The sequence below is a fragment of the Nicotiana sylvestris genome, chromosome 4 (assembly GCF_000393655.2).
Source record: "Nicotiana sylvestris chromosome 4, ASM39365v2, whole genome shotgun sequence".
Taxonomy (NCBI): domain Eukaryota; kingdom Viridiplantae; phylum Streptophyta; class Magnoliopsida; order Solanales; family Solanaceae; genus Nicotiana; species Nicotiana sylvestris.
Window position 1 is genome coordinate 69,465,297 of NC_091060.1, and position 21,817 is coordinate 69,487,113.

The following is a 21,817-nucleotide window of genomic DNA, read 5'->3' on the forward strand; positions in this document are numbered from 1 at the left end:
GTCTTTCAGTAATTCAAGCCACCTACGCTGCCTCAAATTCAACTCTTTCTGCTTGAAGATGTATTGTAAACTCTTGTGATCTGTGTAGATGTCAACATGGACGCCGTATAAGTAGTGTCGCCATATCTTCAAAGCATATATTACTGCAGCCAATTCCAAATCATGGGTTGGATAATTCTTTTCATGCTTCTTCAATTGTCTTGATGCATAAGCAATCACCTTCCCACGCTGCATCAATACGCACCCCAAACCTATACCTGAGGCATCACAATATACCACATAACCTTCTGTTCCTTCAGGAAGAGTGAGCACTGGTGCGGATGTCAATCGATTCTTCAGCTCCTGAAAACTACGTTCACAAGTGTCAGACCACTGGAACTTGGTAGCTTTCTGTGTTAACTTAGTCAATGGTGATGATATAGCGGAAAACCCTTCTACAAACCGCCTATAATATCCTGCTAGCCCCAGGAAGCTACGGACTTCTGATGGTGTTGTAGGTCTCGGCCAATTCCTTACTGCATTGATCTTCTGAGTGTCGACACTAATACCCTCGTCAGATATCACATGGCTAAGGAACGCTACTGAGTTTAGCCAAAATTCACATTTGGAAAGCTTAGCATATAACTTACGATCCTGAAGCATCTGTAATACTATCCGCAAGTGGCCCCCATGTTTAGCCTCCGAACGAGAATACACTAGAATGTCATCAATGAATACAATCACGAACACATCAAGATAGGGCCTAAATACAGTATTCATGAGATCCATAAAAGCTGCTGGGGCATTTGTTAGCCCGAACGACATCACCAAGAACTCAAAGTGCCCATATCTTGTCCGTAAGGTCATCTTTGGAATATCCTTCTCCTTAACCCTCACCTGATGATACACTGAACATAAATCAATCTTGGAGAAATACTTGGCACCCTGGAGTTGGTCAAATAGGTCGCCAATTCTTGGAAGTGGATACTTGTTCTTTAAAGTAAACTTATTCAATTATCGATAGTCGATACACATCCGTAATGACTCGTCTTTCTTCTGTACGAATAGGATTGGGCACCCCAAGGTGAAGTGCTAGGCCTAATGAAGCCCTTATCCAGCAAGTCCTTCAACTACACCTTCAACTCTCACAACTCTACAGGGGCCATTCTGTATAGAGGGATAGAGATCGGTTGAGTGTCAGGCAACACATCAATGCTAAACTCAATCTCCTTTCAGGAGGAAGGCTTGGGAGTTCATCTGGGAAAACATCTGGAAATTCATTAACCACAGGGATTGATTGTAAAGTAGGCGGCTTCGCCTCCGAATCCCTAACGCGAACGAGATGATAAATGTAACCTTTTGAGATCATTTTTCTTTCCTTAAGATAGGAAATAAACCTACCTTTCGGTGTAGCAATGTTTCCCTTCCATTCAATGACGGGTTCACCAGGAAATTGAAACCTAACCATCTTCGTACGACAGTCAACATTTGCATAGCATGAGGCCAACCAGTCCATTCCCATTATCACATCAAAATCAACCATTTCTAACTCAAATAAATTTGCCGAGGTTTGACAACTATAAATCATCATAGTGCAACCTCTATATACCCTTCTAGCAATCACAGAATCTCCTATCAGAGTAGATACCGCAAGGGGTTTACTTATCAATTCAGGTCCAATGCCAAACTTTTTAGCCACAAAGGGTGCAACATATGATAATGTATATCCCGGATCAATCAGCGCGTATACATCATAAGAAAACACAGACAATATACCTGTAACAACATCTGGAGATAACTCGAGATCCTGTCGACCTACTAGAGCATAGGTTCGATTTTGAGCACCACTCGAACTCGGCACTGCACCTCTACCTCTACCACGACCTGTCGACTGCTGAAAACCCCGTACTGGAGGTCGAACTGATGAGGAAGAACCAGACACATATCCAGTCGGCTGAGCCATACTATCACCTCCTCTATTAGGATAATCCCGATTCATATGGCCAGGCTATCCGCAAGAATAACACGCATCAGAACCTCGACGGCACAGTCCAAAGTGGGCCTTGCCGCACTGATCACAATGTGGTGTTGGGGGTCTCGTCTTACTAGTATCCATGTGATGTAGCGAGCCTAATGCCCGCGCACTCTAACCCGGACCAAAATAGGTAAATCGATCATATCGAGGCCTCTGAAACTATGAAGGAGCACTAGCTATAGGTGGCGCTTAACTCCTCGAAGACTAGGGCCTAACGCTGCCTCTGAAGTCATCAGAATACCATGCAAATCTCGCCCTCTTATGCTGGCCCCTATCCTGCTCCCTATCAACCCTCTGGTGGCGCTTACAATCCTCTAGGGTCTGGGCATAATCCTGAATACGGGAAATATCCATGACCTCCACCAAGGAGGCTGTCATACACCCATTTATCAGTTGTGGTCCCAACCCGTTCACGAACAGATGCAGCCTATCACTCATCTCGGCCACCATATGGGGAGCATACCTTGCCAAAGAATCAAACTGCATACTATACTCCCGCACACTCATATAACCTTGTCGAAGGTTTAAGAACTTATCAGCTCTAGCTCGTCGTATCTCAACTGGCAAGTAGTGACGAAGAAAGGCCTCAGAAAATTCCTTCCACACAGCTGGAGGAGCATTCAGACCCCTGGATCTCTCCCAACTATCATACTAGAAAATCGCTAAATACCGTAACCGATAAGAAGCCAACTCTACTACCTCTGTATCACTATCATGCATAACCCGCAGTGTACGATGAACCTGGTCAATAAAAGTCTGCAGGTCCTCCTTGGGGTCTGATCCGGTAAACACTGGAGGATCTAAATTAATAAAATCACGAACTCTCGTACTAACTGGTTTATCAGCAGCACTTGTATTCTGCCTCTGAGCCTGAGCAGCAACCAAGCTAGTCAATAACTGCAAAGCACTCCGCATATCCTGGTCTCTAGTGCCAGACAGAGGAACTGGTGGTGCTGGGTGCCTCCTAATATCCTCTGGAGGAGACGGAGTAGATGAGTTATGAGAGGGCATCTCACTCTGAGCCTCACTTTGTCCTGCTCTAGCTTGGGGCACCTGATTGGTACCCTCTCCTGCTGCTGTATCAAGCCATCTACTAATCGTTTGCTTCCTAGTCGAAGGCATCACTGAAAGAAAACAAGGTGAATATTAGAGACGAACACTTACGACTCAACTTTACGCATAATCTAGATTCAGGAAGAAGGTAACAACCCTAGATGTCATGTAGCCTCCTGATTATAAATCTGGCGTGCTACACATCCATAATTAAGACTTTACTATACACGGCTCATAGACAACCCCTAAGACAAACTTGCTCTGATACCAAGTTTATCACGACCAAAACTGGAGGGCTATGACTAGTACTCGACCATACTTGCCGAGCACCAACGTATATTTTATCTAACCTTCTTTATTTTCTTTTAGGGCAGACGAGATCAATATAATTGGTAGACATGGATCATGGACAACTAACAATAAAAGATGATGACATGAACATACATAACATGGGATGACCAAACAATCAAGAAACTATATATAAGGTACGAGCTACCACGCTACCATGAAAGACTATACAACAAAAATTAACCGACAAAGCATACCAAACTATACATGAGTCGACACCTGTCTATGAGCCTCTAAAGGAACATAAGCGCTGCAACATTGTTGGAACAGGGCCCCAACATACCCATAATGTTTGTAACAAAAATGCATACCAAGACCATGGTAAGTCCAAAGAAAGGATCTGGCCAATCATCGCTGAATTGGACCGCCTACTATGGTGGGGTAGCTACGCCTGGCTGTCTATCAGGACCTGCAGCACGACATGCAGCGTCCACAAATAAAAGGACGTCAGTATGAATAAATTACTAAGTATGTAAGGCAAGGAACCATAAGTACGAACAGTAATGTAAGCAGGGATAGAGAATATACAATCTGTAACGTCTGGGTACCTCTGAGAGCTACTGACATGAAATGCATGATACATAAGTATATATGCATAAACTTTTAAAACATACGCCTCTATGGGCATCAACTTCATCATATCATACCCGGCTATAATAGGCTCGGTAAAAACGTACCCGGCTATCATAAGGCTTGGTAGAATCGTACTCGGCCACGTGGAGCTCGGTAAAACCCAATTGATCAGTGGTTGCACAATAGGTGTCGTACCCGGCTAGCTATAGTGCGGCTCGGTAGAGTAAAATAAATACATATATAATAATGCATGCTCGACTCATGGAATCACGTTCTAAACCTTTCGGAGTGGCGTAAGGTCGGTATCCTCTGTACACGTTATTAGGACTAACTCTTCTCTATGAACCTTATAAGAATTAGGAAGTACTAACAACATTGATAATATAATAATAAGAGAAACAACATCAACATTAATCATTCCATAAGAGGGGAAACAATGTAAGTACTGCTAGCTTCTAAGAGTAGAGTATCTTTGAAAGCTCGTTCATTACATTATATATAATCAGATTCATGCAAAAGAAGGAAAGGGATAGCCTCACATACCTTGTATATACTGCCCAACCTCACGCTATGCAAATTTTAAGACTCCTTAGTCTACAATAAGAGAAATGACACTATCGTTAACGTTTAAGCGTCGTAACTATTATGTACCGACGACAACCTATTTTGTGATGAAACGAACAGTACCTCCCCTATTTATATGACTTCCACAAGTGAAAACAATCACCAAACAGCCCAAACAACATCAATGTTAATCATATTGAACCTCCCAAAACAGTCCACCAACCGATAACATTACTACCAAGCCTTTCGATATATATTCCACAAGTTCTAGCTTCAATGACTTAGCCGCAACTTGGATAATCTTAAATACATATAGATTAAGAGGTTCCTTACCTTTATACTGAAAGAACAACTCCAATTTGACCTTAATTTTCCATGAAATATCCCTCCAATGCTGCCACAACAATAAGAAAGCGAAACTAGCAATCAATTAGTGTTTTTCGGCAATAAAATCACTTTAGAAGGGCTTGAAATCTCCTAGGGTTGATATTAAGAACATGAGGGAGTATTTACAGAACATAAACCTTTTAAAACAACCTCCCACAGGAGCTGGAACAACACAATAATGAGCAACAACAAGAAGAAAAAGAAACTTACTAGCGCCACGGGATTCCCGACACTTGATTTGTGTTGTTTGCCCTTTGTTTGGGTATTGAATCTTGAATAACCTTGAGAGGGTGTTCCTAGGGTTCTAAGGTCTGAATATCGTGAAAAAATGACTTAAAACGGGTTGGAGGCATAATATATATACCCAAATGTCTTAAACCGCCTAAGTGGGCCCCATAGAGAGGTGTTTGGCGCAATCTCACGAAAATGCGAATATCTCTCTACTCCGAGATCGTATCGATGAACAGTTTAATGCGTTGGAAACTAAACTCATAGATCTTTAATTTGGTGGGTATATCACCCCATAATTCTAAGTAAATTGGGATAAAAGCTTAGTAACATTTGACCTAATGTTTAAGTAAAATTATGAACCTAAGTTGTGACAACTTTTGTCGACTTTTCTCTCATAACTCATTTGACTTCAAGTCTTATAATACGGATATTATATGATTCAAATACCTTAAAACACTACCTCTTGAGTGTATTAATCACCTCTGGGTTTATCTAAAATACGGCTGACAACATCCTTGATTCGTTTAACTTCTAATACTTGTTAACTACCCTTATACACCTTTGTATCATTTAAGACCAATAGGATTAAATTCTTATCATCTTAAAGATAATCTCTTCATGGATTTATGTTGACTACCTTATGGCATGAGCTAACATACATGAATACGGGTTGTAACTGTCACACCTCCTTTTTCCGCCCCCGCGAGGGGCGTAGGAGTTTTTCCAATTAAAGGACAATCGAAACGGGATTTGTTTATTTATTTCAGAGTCGCCACTTGGGAGATTTAGGGTGTCCCAAGTCACCAATTTTAATCCCGAATCGAGGAAAAGAATGACTCCATATTACAGTCTGCATACCAGAAATCCGGATAAGGAATTCTGTTAACCCGGGAGAAGGTGTTAGGCATTCCCGAGTTCCGTGGTTCTAGCACGGTCGCTCAACTGTCATATTCGGCTTTTAACTGCTTTTATCATTATTCTTATTATTATTTTATACAAGAATTGCAACGTCGTGAAAATGCATCTCGAACCACGTCACAACCAGTGTAAACGTGATTTGTTGACGCATTTTGACTCCGTCAAGATCGGGATTTGGGTTACATAAATGCACACCCATATTTAAGAAAATAACCTTATTAAATATGCGCCAAAAGACTACGCGTTATTATACTTTTAGGTAGGACTATGAAATTTACTAAACGGCCCATCCCGGGATCTAAGTATTTTTTTTAAAAAAAATAAATAAATAAATGAAATTGGAGAATCTTGCAAATTTTTGTATTGTTTACATCTATTTATTTTTAGCGAAATCCTTCCTTATTTTATGAATATCTATTAATGACTACATTTTTATTATTACTAAGTTTGTCTATAAATATAAAATCAATCTCTACATACTTTAAAATAACATATTAAATAGAAGAGAAAAACAAATATTAACGAAAAATAATATTACTAAAATTATAATTATAAATGCAACATGGAATTGTCAAATAATTTTTTTTTTAAAAAAAAACTAATTATCCCATAGTCGGATTAAAAATCATAATGTTAGATGACTTGAGCTATTGAAATTAATTATTTACAAATACTGAGAATTAGAAATAATCTTGATTACTACCGTATTTCTAAAAATTAAATAATTTAACCTTAACTAACCTTGTTTTAATTCAAATCCTGTTCTAATACTTGATTCGCAAAATTAATTCATGTTTTAACTGAATTTAGCTACATGATTCCGATCAACTTAACGTTGGCGATACTAAAACCCTTTTGAATAAAGAACTTAATCAATTTTGCCAAACTGATTTAATAAAGACATTTTTACGTTATTTTCTTCTATTTTAATTATTTGACAGTTTAATCAGTAATAGACAGGCTTAAATATATACTACCTAATAATCAGGTTAAAGCAAAACATTATTTAATACATCGCTACAATATGCCTAATTATGCAAAACAACGGCGATTTACAGAATAATAATACATGAAATAACCTAAATGCAATTAATAAAAAAAACTAAATTAAAAATTTAAACTTCCATTCTTCATTTTCAGCTTACAAAAGGCCAAAATTACAGTTGTGTACCTGGTATTGTCAATATAAGAAGAAGAAAGTCAGCCACGTAGTACGTAACACAGCAACAACAATAATAACCAGCAATCCAGTCAACAGAAATCCCAGTGACAGATTTGAAACTCAAAATAAAATCCAGAAACACCAACAACAAACAACGGACAGAAACCAAGGGAATTTTCAGATTTTGAAAGGCTAATTAATGTTTAACCCTCCTTTTCTAAACCCGTATATCAGAATATTTATCAAGTGTGTACTACTCTCTCTTCGAATTTCCGGCTCCTTTTTTATTTGTATTTTTTTTCTTTTCTTTTTCTTGAAAGTTTTTATATTTTTCGGAATTTTCTTTCTCTCTTAAATATTCAGCTCTTTTTTCTCGCTCTCTATTTGTCTCCCTCTTTCTGTTTGTCCTCTGTCTGTTCTAAAATCTGATCAAGTTCTTTTATTTATATACCATCCCAAACCCTTTAATCAATTAATAAAACCACCACTTTCTCCTACCAAACCCACTATCTTCCCACTCATCCCCCACTACATTAAACAAATATATCAATCCAACCCATTACATCTTGTCCCCCATGCCTACCATAAACAATTACCATATTCCCCTCTACTACATTATGTCTTGTCCCCCGTTATATTAAACAATTATATCACCCACACCTCATTACATATTGTCCCCCATGCTTAACATATAGAATTATTCAAAATGCTCAATTCCCGAACTACCCCTCCGACCTTACTGAAATTACCAATTTACCCCTGAACGTACTACAAATTACCAAACTACCCCCATCAGCTATAAACAATTCACCTAATCAATTTCAACCAAAATACAACAAATATGACCAATTTCTAAACAATTTCAACAACAAATCATATGAACACAGATGAACAACACAACTCCAAATTAATGGAAATAAATTAACCATATCGGGAACCAATCCTGGTTAACTTAGACCAAAAATGGATGAGCAATGAAACAACAATATTAACAACACAATACATGATTCATCAACAAATCAAAAACCAAAACATAAATTCACATTAAATCACTGGACTAAAATGAACTTCAAACCAAGATGAACATGAATTAAATCCATTTTAAACAACAAAATATGACGGATTCACATGATTAAACCAACATATTTCCCTATTACAACTAAATTCTTTTAGACAAAATAACAAAAAAAAAATGAAGAAGAAACAATTATGAATTTAAACTTGAATCTAACAACATTAACAATTTCTGAAAAATACATAAATCACATGAAACAAATTGAAAAAATAATTAATTAAATTTCAATTTGAATCTAACAAACATTAAACTAACAATTTCACATGAACAAACTGAAAAATTAACAAAACAATGAACATGAACAAAACAAAAATCAAACATCTACCGATTTTAAATTCGAGAATATCAAAACGAAACGAAATATGGACAAAAATAAAACTCAAAAACCCAACTAAACGGCAATGACCAGTGAAGAACGGAAACGGAAAACTCGGATAGAAAACTCGACTTACCGGATCTCGACTCAACGAAAAAAAAACCACATTCTCTTTTATCCTTGACGAAATTTGTCGAACTTTAACCGGACTGCCTTGCTTTTCCTCCGTGTGTGTGCGATGGTGAGCAGCAACAGCAGGTTCATGAAGTCGCCAGCAGCAGTACACAGCAGTGAAGCGGCTGAAGCAGACGCAACAACAGCAGAAGCGATACACAGTCGAGCTTGGACGTGACGAAGAGGAAACAGTAGCAGCTTCGACGAGGCAGCCATGGGAGGTGAGCCGTTTTGGGTCCGTTTGGGTCTTCTGGAGGTCGACGAACTGTTCGTCATCGATGACTGGATGTAGCAGCTGGTCGTTTGGACGTGAGGTTGAAGGCAGCCATGGACGAGCCTGAGCTCGCCATGGAGAAGATGAAGACGCAGAAGTGGTTGCTGCTGGTCGTTTAGAGGAGATGCAGTTGAAGACGACGACGAGGGTTGTTGGTACGACGAAGCAAAGTCCCTGTCCGCCATAGATGAGCTAGATAAAGAAGATGAGGCAGCAGCCATGTTAGCTCAGGTTCGAGCTTGACGAAACAGTAGCAGCTATGGTTCTTGGGGTCGTTTGGACGGAGAAGAAGACGAAGCAGCGGCAGCAGCTATGGGAGCTGGCGTCTCTAGGGTTTGTTTGGACGATGAGGAGGGGGGGAAGCCATGGTTGTTTGCTTTTGAGTTTGGAGAAGAAGAAGAAAATGAGGGGGGGGGGGGGGGATGGGTTTAGTTTAGGGTTTTGTTTTGTTTTGTTTTTGAAATGCAAGATAGGGGGTGTTGGGTTATGGATTGGGTCGACCCGGTTTGAAATGGACCGGGTCGTGGGGAAGGTTGGACAATTGTTTGGGCCTGTGGTTAAAAATTGAAGAAGATGCCTAATTCCGATTTTCTTTTATATTTTTTGCTCTCTTTTCTTTTATTTCCTAATTAATAAAACTAAAATTCTAAATTAACTTATAAACTAAATTAACTTATAAAAAAATACTAATTAATTACAAATAACTATTATCGCACATTTAAATAGTAACTAACGATAAAATTGCACAATTTAGACGTTAAATGCTAAAAATGCAACGTACATTTTTTTTATGATTTTCTCATTTTTGTAAAACAAACTTAAATAAATACTAAATGAAAATGCGACATATTTTATATTTTTATTAATTTAAACGAATAAACATGCACAGACAAAAATACAAATGATTATACAAAAATACCACAAAAATAAAAACATTGCACATAAAGGAAAATTGTTTTATTTTGAATTTTTGGGAGTGATTCTCATATAGGGCGAAAATCACGTGCTCACAGTAACAATCACGCCAAGAAAATCTTGGTATGTGGTATAGGACCCTATGAGTACAACAGAGTATCAGCTTGTGATACTGCCAAAGAAATATGGGAAGTGTTGCAAACCGCACACGAAGGAACTACTCAAGTTAAACAGTCCAAGATTGACATGCTCACCACTGAGTATGATCTCTTTAGGGTGAAAGATGATGAGTCTATACAGGATATGCATACCAGATTCACTTCCATCTTAAATGAGTTTCATTTACTTAGAGATGTTATTCCCAGAAACAAGCTTGTAAGGAAAATCCTTAGTGTTCTACACGGTTCTTGGGAAAGTAAGGTAAATGCCATCACTAATGTTAAATATCTACAAACGCTAACTATGGATGAGCTGATTGGTAATCTGAAGATATACGAGTTGAAAAGAAAGAAAGACAGTGAAAGGAGAGAGCCGAAGAAGGAAAAGAACCTGGTACTCAAGGCTGAAAGCAGTGACTCAAGTGATGAAGATAGTGATATGGCCTATCTTGCTAAAAGATTTCAAAAGATGGTTCGAAGAAATTGTGGTATACCAAAGAGGGGCAGTTCAAGTAAGGAAAGGAACAATTATCTCTGTCATAGGTGCAGAAAGCCAAGGCATTTCATCAAAGCCTATCCACTCGTGAAACAAGAGCAATACAAACAAAATCCTAACAATGCAGCAAAAAGGAACCTGGTTCCAGACAAACGATTCAATCGAAAAGGTGTAGTTGACAATATTGTGAAGCAGGATCTTGCTGCTTGGGGAGATCCTCCAATGAATCAGAAAGGGAACCAGATGCAGAAAACAGTTCCATGATGGCAGTGGAAACTGAAGCAATGAAGTATGACTCATTGTTCTCGCTGATGGCTTAGTCTGATGAGGATGAAGAAGATGAAGATGATGAGGTAAATTTTAGGGATGTTCAGAGAAATCTAAAATCCTACTCTTCTAAGAAGTTTAGGTCATTAGCAAATGTTCTAATTGATGCTTATTATAGACTTGATAATGATAAGGAGATCCTGACCATAGAACTAGGAGAAGCTGAACAATCTAGAGATGATCTGGTGGTCTGTGTAGTGGACCTAAATGAGACCATAGCTAATCTTGAAAAGGAAAAAGATGCTCTAAATGAAAAAATAACTGGTGTAGAAAATTAGAGATATGACCTGATGGTAGTGGTTGTTGACTTGAAGGAAACAATAGAAGGTCTTAGTAATGAGAAACACACTCTAGAAGAAAAACTTTTCAGCTAATTAGCAAGAGAGGGATGATTTTTTAGTGATAATCACTGACCTAGAAAAAACCATTGAGGGACTCAATAGAGAACATAGGACTGTGTATTGGGAAAGGGAAGGAAGTAGCTAGTGAGACACACATCAATCTTGAACATGAATTAAATGATGTAAAAACTAGTCTATGTGGTGAACTTGAGAAAAATCGGCAACTTCAAGCTGAATTGGAGAAAGTTAAAATTGATCTTGAGAAATCTTTGAAGTGGACCTGGTCCTCAGATGTTGTCACTACTATGTATTTGTATAATAATGGAAACAGGTAGGTAATCGGGTTCCAAAGGAAGAAAACTCCTTACAACCCTCACAACAAGTACGTAACTGTTCCTGATAACTGGTTGTGTACCCACTGTGGGAACAATGGGCACTTTAAAGAAAATTTCCAGGCCAGGATTCAATTTGTTTAGAAAACAAAGTGTTTACTGACAAAGTGACTAACAAGGGACCAGGTACCGGTCGTAAGAAACGAATATTGTGTGCATGGACTAGAAAAGCCCTTATCCATCAATTTTATCATAACAAGGGACCCAAACTAGTTTGGGTTCCTAAATCTAACCCTTAATTTACATGTGCAAGGAACAATGAGAAGACGTGAACTGCAATGAACCATGGACAGTGGATGCTCAAAGCACGTGATTGGAAGCACCATAGATTTATTTTCACTTAAAGCCCTGCAGGAAGGGAATGTATCCCTTGAAAAAGGAAAGGGTACATTCTCAGTGCTGGAAAAGTTGGAAAATCTCTTTATCACTCAAGTGAGAACGTGTACTATGTGGATGACCTGAAGTACAGTCTCATGGGTGTCTCTCAGATCAACGATAAAAAGGAACAAAGTAGAGTTATTATCAAAAGTGTGCATAATTACCAATCTGGTAACTGGCAAAGTGGTCTTAGTGGCCAAAAGAAACAAGAACATCTATGTTGCTGACTTTGAATCTTTACAAGCTGGCGATATGAGATGCTTGAAGTCAGTTATTAATGATGCAGAACTTTGGCATGGAAGATTGGGGCATTCAAGCTTCTCACTTCTGAATAAATTGATTCAGAAGGACCTAGTTTGTGGTCTGTCAAATTCAATATTCACCTGGACACTGGTTCTTAGAACAAAGGATGAGACTTTCGAGGTGTTTAGGGCCTTTGCCAAGAAGACCCAAGTGAAGATAAAATTGAAGGTAGTAAATGCATCAGATCTGACCACGGGACGGAATGTGACAACGCCAAATTTGATGAGCTTGTAACAAAAATGGAATCACACAAAACTTCTCATCACCAAGGACTTCACAGCAAAATGGTGTTGCTGAAAGAAAGAACAGAACTCTGGAAGACACGACATGGACAATGCTCATCGACAATGGAAGCAATAAACTCTGCTTGCTACTTGGTGAATATGTGTATGATCAGGTCCCTCCTGAACAAAACCCACTATGAGCTACCAAATGAAAGAAAACCAAGGACAACTTATTTGAAAGTCTTTTTGAATGAAAATGCCATGGTTTCAACAACGGGAAGGACCAGCTTGGGAAGTTTGATACAAAAGGAGATGAAGGAATCCTTCTGGGATACTCCCCATAAAGCAAAGGCACAAAGTCTACAACAAAAGAGCACACTGGGTGGAAGGAAGTGTTCATGTGCTATTCAACGAGATACCTTCTTCTAACAAAGGAGGAAACAATGATGATCAATATAATGAACCATGTCTAACACCTAGAAATATCTGAGGTTTCAAATGGGAAGGCTGATATGATGAGTAAGATAAAGGAGACAGGTGAAAGACAATGCAAAATTCTCTTCCACTTCTCATAAGGAACCTGGTACTTCAATTACTACCACTGAAGCTGAAGAAAGAGTGGAGATGCAGTGCAAGGCATTCTACAAGTAATCGAAGAAGAAGTTTAGGGTAATCCAATTAATCTACCAAGTTCCTTTGCCAATCAAACCTTAATCCCAAACTGGAAACACAAAAGCTCCCATCTACCTGATAACATAATCACTCCTTTTCATTCTGGTTTTAGACAAGAATCAAAAATTTTAAAAAAAAATTTTGGTCCCTTCTGTATTTCCATTCCAGAATAGAATTCAAAGTCAAAGTCCCAAGGAATTCTACTTGAAGGCTGCCAAAAGAAGTTTGAGATACCTAAGGGAACTCAGGACCTGGTCCTGTATTACCCCTCAGGTGACAGTTTTAATCTTATTTGGTATGCTGATGTTAACTATGCAGGTTATCTTGTGGACAAGTAAAACATTTCTGAAATGGCTCACTTGCCATGATCATGTCTCGTCTCTTTGGGCACAAGGAAGCAAAACTCAATGGCTTCGTCAACAACTAAACAAGAATGTGTAGTGTCAGCATCCTGATATGCTCAAGCCCTTTGAATTAAGTAGCAACTGGAAGATATTGGGGTATTTTCTGATGGTATACCTTCTCTATCCAGTTCAAAACAAGAGGACCAAGCACATTGAGGTGAAACATTATCTTCTGAGGATCAATATGGAGAAAGGGCTGATCTGTGGAAAGTCATACGGTACAGAAGACGAAATTCCAGATATCCTCACCAAATCCTTGAGGAGGGAACATTTTGAAAGAAACAAGGTGAAGCTGGGGTTATTGAAACCTAATAGAGAACCTGATTCTCCATCAGTTGGCTATGAAAAGCACCTTCAGGAAAAATTAGCTAAAGTATTTTCTGGAAAAACCTAACTCACATCGATATCGTTGTAGGTAAACACGCATGACGATCATAAAAACTAAAGGCACTGTTATGAACTGCGAAAGAAGAGCTGCTAAAATCATTTTCAAAAAAAATGTTCGGTCATCAGGTTCCTATACCACAGGTTAGTAGTAATGTGCTTGTTCTACATGCTTTCTAAAAAATGTTAACAAAATTAACTCAACTGCCACATCATCCGACTTTTCAAAGTCTGCATGTCTTGTCTTGTCTTTCAAATCCCTTCATCCCCTCTGCATGATAACGTTTTCCCACAAACCTACCACCGTTTTCAGAACTATTCAGAACTCATTTCTCTCTTTTCTCATCATTAGTACTCTTTCCAATAAAACTTTCTTTCTCTCTCACAGCAAGTCATGAACGTTTCATCCCTTCTATATATCTGTGATTCTCTCTTTATCTCTCTCTCACTCTACTTACCTACTAAATACTCCTATAATGGCAATCGAACAATCGCTTCCCTCTCCCACCATTAATACTTCTGTCACTTCCCTATCATCCGTAAAATCATCCCCAAAAATTCACCATTCTGCTCCTTCCAATACTACTGTATCCACACCTGGTTCCTCCTCTTTTCCTATAGTCTCTCTTTTTCTGACAAACCCTGTTTTCCTTCCATATATTGAAAACCCTATGTGTCTTCATTCCTCGGATCTCATCAAAGAACACTCAGGAGGTTTTACTTCTCAAATGTCAGAGGTCTCTGAGGATGATCCTGATTAGTATCTGAACTCCTCTATTTTGGACTTAGTGACTCTCACAAAGTCACCAGAAAAGGAAGCAATGCATAACATCATGGCTATCACTGCTAAGAGTCTGATGAATGAAAGAGCATATCTCTTATCTGAGTATAAGGGGAAGAAACTCCATTCCTAGGCGATGTAAGAACCATAACACTTCTCGAGTCTTTGGCTCATGAGACGTTCCTAGAAAAAACTACTGAAGAACCTGATTTTCTTCCAGGCATACCCACTTCTGCACCACCTGATCATCCTAAGCTCTTAGAATCCCCCTCCAAGTCACCCACTATCAGGTCGCAGCAAAAAGAGGGCTTTGGAGCTACATTGCAGAAAAGTAGGAGGAGTGTCAAGACAAAGAAAAAGAGGTTGATAAATCAAGGGAAATTTGATACTGATAAGAGCATTCCAGTAAGTGGGGTTGAAAAAAATGCTCCAAAGGAACCTAGTTCCTTAGTGAAACAATCTATAAAAGTTCAAAAGTCTGTGGATGAAGCTTCCGATGAAACTATTGAGAAACAAAATGGTGCATCCGTGAAGGTCAACAACAAGTCTAAGAAGAGTCTAGTTGAGCAAGCCATGTCTAAAGATAATACTATGGGGCTAGTAAATTGGAAAGGAAAGTCTGTTGAAGGATCTAGCAAATGAAAATGGGAAACTATAAGGGAAGGTCCTCTGAGGACCATGCCCAGTGATAATGGTCTTTGGCAAGAGAGATTAAGAACTCAGAAAGTCTTGTGGGGTCATATATTTGACCCAACAATTTCAAAGATGGCCGGTATGAGACAAATTCTGGAGATAGTGGAATTTCTGTAATGGGAGCACTTGTTTCAGGGGAGCATGCCTCTGGTGTACGAAGATGTGGTACAAAATTTCTACACATCTCTCGTTGAGGGGGATCACATTCGTGCGCTAGTAAATGCAGTAGACATTGTTCTCCATGCTTCAACATTGGGAAAGGTTCTCAGAATTCCATGTGAAGGAATGTACTCAGTCAAAGGTGTCTGTGGTGTCAACTTTAGGAGAGCTAACATGAAAGGGCAAGCTATTCAGTAGGGGGAACAGGTGCATAAGAAGGTATTACTTCCTGAGTATCAGCTTCTTTTTGAACTAGTTAATAAGATGCTCTTGCCTTGTTCTGAGAGACGGTCCATTGCTACAAAATCGGATATGGTCTTAATGGAGGCGCTTGATGAGTTTGTCCCAATCAATCTGCCAACAATTATGATAGATCATATGCAAAAGGTGGCAAATTTTAAAGGTGGGAATTATGGGCTACCATATGGTTTTCTCCTCACTCAAGTGTTCGGATTTTAAAAGGTCCCCTTGGTTAATACCAGAGAGGGAAAACACAAGCAAACCTTCTCTAAAACCACTCTGTAAGAATGTAAGTGCGTAGAAAGAGTTGGTGGAAGCATCTCGGACATTTCTCAGCTGATCAATGCTCAAAATGAAGCTTCTGAAGAGATAAGAAGGTTGAGGGCTCAAAATGCCATACTAGAAACTCAGCTCAGTCAAGCAGTTAAAGGACCTGATTCCATTAATGAACAAGTTGCATGCCTGACAAAGGAAAATGATAAGCTTCACGCAAAACTTCTTGAAGAACAACTGTCTGCAAATGCCCGACTGGACCTGGTTCTCAAAAGCAATGTTGCCTCCTCTTCCAAGCCTCCTTCTTCTAGTGCTCCCTAGGTTCCTCTTAGTGGCCAGCTATCTTTTGCTCTAATGATTTGTGGATGTTGTTTTCCTTTTGTTTGTCTTTTTGTGATATGCATGTTGGATTTCACCACTACTGCTCCTGTTTTGCTCAGTCCATTGTTAATATTAATGAAACAGCTTCTCTTTGTGCATGTATAATATTGTTTTCCTCTGGCTTCTCTTTTCTATCATGTTGTGTGCACATATGCGGCATGAGTTGGCTGTGTTAGACTTCTTTAAGTTGATTTTCTGCTTATATATCTTTTTAATGATGCCAAAAGGGGGAAAAGGTTAGGGGTTAGGGAGTTAGGAGGAACTTGTCAGGGGGAACTTATGTATAAACTTGCTACAAATATAAGGGATCTGATTAAGGAGGAATCAAAAGCAAAAGGTCAGGGGGAACTTGTGTAGTTTCTAGTACCTTATGTGGTTATCTCTGGTCTAAACAAATACCATCACTGCCTAAGTTTGTCATCATTAAAAAGGGGGAAATTGATGGGTTTTCAATGTCTTTGCCTTATGCTTCTTATGTTTTGATGATCTAACAAACTTATTGTCAAGAACCAGATAAAGAACCTTACCCACTAGGTGTACTTTTCAAATGAACAATGTTCAGTCTGATCTCTAGCAAGTGAGTGAACAACCACAAGGAATAACACAACAGGGACCTGGTCCCTTAAGGTTCTCCAACAGAAGTACAAGTCAACTATACAGTTGGAACGTAACAGTAGATAATGACTATCCGCAACTGTTACAAAGAGGAACACAACAGGGACCTGGTCCCTTAGGGTTCTCTGACAGAAGTACAAGTCAACTATACAGTTGGAACGCAACTGCAGAAAGTGACTGTCCGCAACTTTACATGCGATGGTGAAGCAGACAGTGTAGCAGTCACTTTTCATTTGGAAGAAGCGTGTACCAAGATTTAACATCACCAGTGTGATGTCGTTTGTGGTATAACAACCTGGTGCAAGGCACAACACATTCACTTGTGCATTCAGTGATATTCTCTCAAGCATTAAAGTGTCATCCGGCATTGAAGTCACTGGTGTGACAAGAACAAGAAGACAACTCCACTTAAGGATCAGTTTCACAATGAGTCTATGTGTATGCATAGTTGAGTTGTAATCTTGTTATTTGTTCTTCATTGTAACTCCTATATTGCTGTCTTAGAAGCTTTGTTTTAGGAAACCCAAAATCCGTAAAATTTCTGAGTTTATATTGTAACTAGGTTTAGTCATAAGTTTAAAGCCTTTGTAACTAGAGAGTCACAAAGTGGCTTGTGGTAGGAGTATCACAAGTTAGTTAAGTTGAATCTTTTGTAGTAGAGGTATTACAAAGTGTCTTGTAGTAGTGAGATTACCAGTTAGTGAAGTTGAAAGCCTACAAGTGTAGGTCGTGGTATTTGTCCCATTGTGTAGGATTTTTCCACGTAAATATCCTGTGTCTCATTTACTTACAGTTTTAATAGCATTCTCAGCTTAACCTCATAGACGACTAGGTACTTTACTGTTTGGTGGACTCATATAAACTATCACATCTTTTCACATGATTTCAATTCAAAATCAATGGTTTTTATCGGGGAAATTAGGTGTTTTGGGTAGAACTTAGGATTTTTAAATTTTGAGGATTTGGACCTTGATTTGAGGTCCGATTTCAAAACAAATTATATATTTGAGTTTGTGGGTTAATGGGTAATCGGGTTTTGGTTCAAACCTCGAGTTTTGATCATGTGGGTCCGGGATCGATTTTTGACTTTTTGGGGAAATCTTTAGAAAACCTACTTTCATTGGATTAGAATTGATTCATTTAGCATTTATTGATGTCGTTAAGTAAATTGTGGCTAGATACAAGCGAATTGGTGGTGGAAACAAGAGGTAAACCTATAGTTGAGGCTTGAATTGTGTTCGTGGCATTGAGGTAAGTGTTTTGTCTAACCTTAGCTTGAGAGATTAGGAGTTGTGCCCTTTTTGCTATGTGTTAATTGTTGAGTATGATGTATAGGTATGGTGATGAGTATCTATACGTCAGGGTTAAGCATGTCTGTGAGTCTTATACTATGATTAACGTGACTCTCTTTCGTATTGTTCATGCTTTATATGATGATTTATATTGTTTAACAAGGCTCATGGAAGTATTATTGGTAATTGAACATTGTAGAGCATTGGCTCAATTTGAGAATTGAGTTGTGAAGTAATTGTGGAAAAGATAAGAGGTGTATGATATTTTCTCCCTTGGCGGGATATTATTGCTTTTGATATTATCTCCCTTGCCGGGATATTGTTGTTATGCTATTGTTCCCTTGCCGGGATTTTATTGTGATATTATTGATTCCCTTGCCCAAATTGCTTTGTGATTGTTGTTTGGGTGAGGAAGAGTGTAAAGCACGAAAGGTGATGTCGTGCATGATTTTGAGAGTATTAATGTATGAAGGGTGATGTTCTGCCGATATTGTGAGGTAAAAGCACGAAGGGTGATGCGGTACCGCACGATGTACAATGACGTGCCATGATATGAGTGATAATGCATGAAGGATAATTTCGTGCCATGAATATGTAAGGTAAAAGCACGAAAGGTGATACCGTACATATTTTATTGATTTTAATGGTGAAGATGAGAGTAAAAGCACGAAAGGTGATGTCGTGCACATGTTATTGAGTTCTTGATTCTTGCTAATAATTGAATTATGGCCTTCTTTACTTTTTTCTATTAGTTTTCTGTTGTTATCTGATATTCCCCGCATCATGTTTTCCCCTTCCTATCTTTAACTATAAATTTCTGCCTTTATTTTTTCGCTATATTATTTTTTCGCTGTATATGATTTAACTGCACAGTTTATTTGGTAGTCTTGTCCTAACCTCATCACTACTTCACCGAGGTTAGGCTAGGCACTTACCAGCACATGGGGTCGGTTGTGCTGATACTACACTCTACACTGTGTGCAGATCCCGGTGCGACAGCTTTTGGACCACAGTGAGGTTGCTGCCTTTAGTCCATCAAGCGACCCGAGGTAGTCCTACAAGCGTTTGCAGGCCTTGGCATCTCCTTCCTATCTAGTTCTTCTTCTGTTCTTTATTATATCAGAGACATACATGTATCTATTTTGTTCGGACCCTGTTTGTAGTATTCTTAGATAGTCTGTGACATTGTGACACCAGTTCTGGGTAGCTTATATTTATGGATTGGTATCGGTATTATTATTAAATGGTTATATTTCATTCTTTCACTTTATTATTTCTGTTGTTTATATAATTAATTTACAACTGTAAAAGGATTAAAAATGAAAAAGGTAAAATATTTGGAATGATTGGCTTGCCTAGCTTTCACTAGTAGGCGCCATCACGACTCCCAAGGGTGGGAAATCTAGGTCGTGACATCGGATTGCACCCAAGGTTTTGTTATCTCTAATCCCACTTTTAAAACCTCCGTATTGATCCCTCATATACATTATGAGTGATGTTGTTCAACAACTACCTAAATATATAATCTCTTTTGAGTAATACATACTAAATAGGCACAGTCGATTGAGAGCTCTTCAACCAACCACAATAATAACGTAGTTAAACAAATAGAGAGAATACTACAACAAATCTATATTAACATAACAGGAAAATCATCCTCCAATAGGTTCCATCAAAACCCTAGATAACAAATTAGCTATTCATAATAGTATGCAAAACTATAATACTAGAATTCATAACCAATAATGGAAATAGGAAGAAGAACGTAAAAAACTCGTAGAAGAATTCTCCACCTTGCTCCTAGTGTGTTCTTGCCTCCTTAGGTCGAATCCCCGTCTCCTTAGCCTCCTTAGGTCTATATTATGTCAAAACTATGTCCAAGGTGCTCAAAATACCATTTTTTCATGTATATATACCAAGTAGGGTCGGGCCCAAAGAATTATACCTTCTCCTACGCGAAAAATAACACTTTTTCAGGTCAGGACGTCCGCGGCTGCGGATTGGACCGCGAACCTGACCACAGATTTTGGCATAGTGTTCTGTCCGCAACCGCAGACCTGACCGCAGATTATTTGAAATTTGGAAAAATGTAAAACATAAAAGTTGTAGCCCTTTGAATTATCTTTCCAACCATATATTTTATAGCTCAATATGCCTACTCGGTTCTTCGTTCGTTCTTAACTAACATCCGTTGATCCCCGAACACGATCTCGGCTTAATTACTTGGGCTTTTACTCAGACTTCAAAGCTCCAAATCACTTGAATTTATTCCATAACATCTACATAGCTCAGAATCACTCTTACAAGGTATAAACACACAATTAGTGCAAAGCACTAGCGATTAAAGCACAAACTCAACTAAAGTGAAGTGAATTAGAATGCAATAATTGACTAAAATACATAATTATAACCTATCATTAGAAGTAAGAACAGTTAAAGAGTCGTGATTTGATGAACAATAGAGAAATATTATATTGCCTTGATTTGTATGAATGTAAGGTGTGTACAAATGATGGGGACCCCCTTTATATACTAAAGGAATCATAATTATAGTACAATTCTATCCATGGAAGTAAATTCCATGATTGGTACAAATAACCACCCTTGATTTGGTCTGCTTCAAGATTTCTGTCGTGATCTCCGACCGGTTATGGATATCTCTCCTTTCCGTTATTACATTTCACTCGAAGTTGGTTATACTTAGTCTCGACTGCTGCTGGCCTTAGTCTCGACGGACACTTTGATCTTTTGACTTAATGCCTCGTCTTCGAGCTCGAACCTGATTCATTACGAGGTTATCCCCGATGCATCTCCCTTGTCTCGATCAAATAGCAAAATCGGGTAGGCCCGATTTTGACCATATACAGATAACCCCCTCATTTCTTAAAGTGTAATGAGATGGAATGAACTAAACCATCAATTTTGCACCTCGATCAATTATGATGTCACCCTCGTGACGTAAGCAATGGAGGAGACTGAAGCATTGCATCTGCATGGTTCTCAAGATCATTAATTAGTGTCAGTTGATGCTCGGCCACTAGTGCCCTTGAACCTTCACGACAAATATTATAAATAGACCATCTTCACAATTTTGCCAAACTTTACTTTCAAAATCTTTTCTAATTTTCAAAACACTCCTTCTTCCTTCAAGTTCCTTAATTCTGCAAATTATTTACATCCCCTTCGCCAATCCTCTCTTAAAACAACAAACCTCATCTTGTTATTTTCTCTGAATTTAAATAGAAATGGTGAAACATCTAAAACTGTTTCCCAAAAGGATAAAGCTTCTTCATCACGGTC